This window comes from Muntiacus reevesi, chromosome 22 (assembly GCF_963930625.1).
Source record: "Muntiacus reevesi chromosome 22, mMunRee1.1, whole genome shotgun sequence".
Classification (NCBI taxonomy): Eukaryota; Metazoa; Chordata; class Mammalia; order Artiodactyla; family Cervidae; genus Muntiacus; species Muntiacus reevesi.
The window spans coordinates 25,168,133-25,172,037 of record NC_089270.1 but is presented as its reverse complement, the minus strand read 5'-3'; the positions used below and the strand labels follow the sequence as shown (position 1 = coordinate 25,172,037).

The following is a 3,905-nucleotide window of genomic DNA, read 5'->3' as shown; positions in this document are numbered from 1 at the left end:
CCTATAGATCCATGCTGTATACTAAAATGTCTGGGTTTTGGGAGCACACACAATCGAAAGAAGTAAAATAATTCTCAGGGCAAAAATTGAAACAGTGAAAACTGTGTAAGATCAAAGATGAAAAATGAGCTTGATATGGCCCCAGACAGTTGAAGCAGCATCATTCAGTAATGACTAAAAGATGCCTCTCTGGTGATTCCCCAGCTGAGCCACCTTCTCAGGTAACTGGCATATTTACACTGCATGGGTGAGAGTCCTTGCCTTCTAGGATCTAACTTAGTATCATCTATCGCTGACATTATCTTTTTTTTTTTGCCACACCATGTGGGATCTTAGTTCCCTGACCAGGGATTGAACCTGTGCCCTCTGCAATGGAAGTGCAAAGTCTTAACCACTGGACCACCAGGGAAGTCCCAGCATTATCTTTTTTTTTCCCCTGAAATGTAGGTGATTGTTTATCTGCCCACTAAGTAAACCCAAGAAATGGAAGATTCATCATCCAGGACTTGAAGACCTTGAAACACACAGCAAACAAAGGGGCCTGCTCTGACTCTCTCCCCAGGCCAAACCTGCACCTATTTCCCATGTGAAATGGAAGTTTGTTGCCCTCGTGGTCTCAACCATTTCTGTACATCAGGCTAGAAAGAAAGCTCTTACCTTCTTTGGTATTTTTTACTACCAGTCACAACGAGGCAGAAAACTCTTTAACACAAAGATATGGTCCCCATCTTATCTTCAAAGGTGGCTCAGGGATCCCAGGCTGATTGGACTTCTTCCAGATCTAGAGTCCAATAAATCAGGTGCAGACCTAGTCTGGCATGCCTGCCCCCAGAAAGCAAGAGAAGACATCCACAGTCCTGGCCAAGCATCCGGGGCTCCCTGCCTCCTGGCAATAGGCGGCCCTTGATCTCGGTCAGATCAGGCCTGTGGGAGGATTTGAAGGAGGAGGCTGCTCAGCTGGGGTGTCTCGCTCACACCCAGGGCCAACCCCTGAAGACTGCTCACTCCTGCCTCCTCCTCACTCCTAAGCCTTCTTAAATCCAGGATTAGGAGGCTATGTTTCTCAAGCCACATCTGAGAAGGCTGAGCTCCTTAACCTAGAAACAGAAGAGTGCTGACAAGACAGATGGACCTGGGGGCTCGAGATCTCAAGGCGTCCCAGCTGGAGCCAGGCAGGAGGCCAAGGCTTTCTTCCTTGGAGCTGGCTTTTCTCTGTCTGCAAAACCTTACTGGAATATCCTGTCTTTTTTTGCTTATTCCTACTACAGACACTTTCCCCAAAGGTTATAACCTAAACTATTCATATGTTAAAATATCAATAATTATTCCCAGAAAACTTACTTTTTCTATAAATCTAAGATGCTTCTGTGTGTGCTAATAGGCACTAAATATTTCATGGGAGTTTGTAAAAGAAAGAAAAATTATACTCTGTTTACTTACCTGTATTTAGTAGGTCAAGCTTGTTAATTATGTTGTCCAAATCCCCTTTATCCTTATTTATTCTTCCTGATCTGTGCATCTTTGAAAGAAATATTTTAAAGATTTCTCTGGTAAGTACAGGTTGAGAAATTTATCTTTGTATTATATGTTTGAAACACTACAATTAAATATTAGTTTGAACCATATGACATTGACATTGGAAATTATGTAATACTAAAGGTTTATGGCTATTTTCTTGGTAGAAGGTAACTTATCAAAATAAAATATCACTCTACCCTTTCAAATCCTTTCTGCCTCTAATTCTCTTATGTCTGGTATTTTCACATAGGTTCACTTTTCGTTAGTGGTTGACAGTTAAAATATTTTCCCTAAATTGACTAAAAGTTAAAAGATGGGTTAAATCCTATATTATTGACAGTATGAAATAAAGAGCCCTCTCCATTACAATATTGTGGAAATATAAATTGTTTTACTTTTTTGAAATTAAATTAGATTAAATTTTAATTGAGATTTATTAAATTATGTATTTAACTTATTAAATTACAAATTTATAAACTGTAAACTTTTGGTCCAGAAATCCCACTTTGAAGTATCTTATAAAGCTACACGCCCACATAAAAAGTGATAAAGATTTTTGTTACCATATTGTTCTTGATCATGAAAAACTAGAAACAATTTACAAGTTCATAAATTGCAGAATGGTTAAAGTTATTGTATATACAGGAGAATACTATGTATTCATTTTAAAAATGTAGATCAATATCCCCTGTGATGAAAAGATGTTCATAGTTCATGTTATATGGAAAACACAACATGCTATATATATATAATGTAACCTCAATTTGCAAGAAGAAAAAAAAATGTATATTGAAACATTTTCTAGTTTCTGTAATTGATACTTTGGCATCTTGGGGCTTTGCTGATCAGATAGGGATTGCCTCTCCCAGGGTTAGCTGATGCCTGAGATAGCAATGAACCTGTACATGAATATTATTGTTGATTCCAGATTATGTTTAAGGAAAATTCTGGTCTCCCCATGGATGTTGAGTCCACACATGTGGCCTTTAACTCTAGGTTTATTAATGAACTAAACTGAGACCTCTGTCTTTTGGTAAAGAGAACTAGAATAAAATGAGAAACTATGCTCATACTGGAGTTGGTTAATTTAGTAAATCAGCTAACCTCCCCACACACTGTATAAAATAAGTTACAAAGAAATATTGTATAGGGGTTGTCCAGGTGGCGCAGTGGTAAAGAATCCACCTACCAATGCAGGAGATGCCAGAGACACCGGTTTGATTCCTGGGTCCAAAAGATCCCCTGGAGAAGGAAATGGCAACCCATTCCAGTATTCTTGCCTAGAAAATTTCATGGACAGAGGAGCCTGGTGGGCTACAGTCCATGGGGTCATAAAGAGTCAGACACGAATGAGCAATGGAGCACAAACACAAACACTGTATTAATACAACACGGAGAATGTAGCCAATATTTTATAATAACTACAAATAACATGGAAATTTTAAAAATTGTGAATCACTATGTTGTACACCTAAAACTCATATAATGTTGTAAATCAACTATACTTTAAAAATAAAATAAAGGGATGACTGAAAAAATCCAAAAGGATTCCTCAAAGCCTCACCCCAGAATTAATCAATACCCTACAAATAAGGAGGGCTTACAGGGAATCAGACCAACCACAGAGGATTATAAAGCCCAGGGGGTTATAATCCCTTGTATTAGTCCTGCAATCAGTTACCCATCGGGAAACCCAGTGGCCGTGGATAGAGATATGTGCAAGACCTCCACACTGTAAACGATATTGTTATCCCTCATCACCTTGTTCCCAGCCCTCACACCTTATCAGCTCCCATTCCTACTGAAAGCAAGCTTTTCACTGTTGAGTTTTGTTGTTATCGTTTGTGGTTCAGTCGCTGTGATGTCCGACTCTTTGCAACCCCACAGACTGCAGCACGCCAGGCTTGCCTGTCCTTCATTATCTCCCAGTGTTTGCTCAAACTCATGTTCATTGAGTCAATGATGCCATCCAACTATCTCATCCTCTGTCACCCCCTTCTCCTCCTGCCCTCAATCTTTCCCAGCATCAGGGGCTCTTCCAATGAGTCAATTTCTCGAATCAGGTGGCCAAAGCACTGGAGCTTCAGCTTCAGCATCCGTCTTTCTGATCTTTTTTAGCATCCCTGGGGATAAGGCCCATCAATATCTCTTTGCCTTTAACTAGAAATGACAACAAAACATCTGAACAGTAATTTAAGGTTTACCTAAAAGTCCTGATTTCTCACAAATCCTAAAGGCTTATTTTTATTTAGATGATGCAATGTTCTCTAGAGACTCTAATCTATTGTAACATGTACATGACTGGCTTCACTGCTCCCCTCACAGGACTCCTCATAGAAAGACAGCATCCGCCTGTCAAAGCCTTTAGCCTCAAAGAGACACAGGGT

The 3,905-nt window shown here is 39.6% G+C and overlaps 1 non-coding gene across 1 annotated transcript; it reads right to left on the bottom strand.

The window, feature by feature from the left end:
• Positions 1-336: 336 nt before the first annotated feature.
• Positions 337-409, bottom strand: TRNAG-UCC (transfer RNA glycine (anticodon UCC)). Its single transcript has one exon. It is a non-coding gene; the product is annotated as a tRNA-Gly (tRNA).
• Positions 410-3,905: the final 3,496 nt, after the last annotated feature.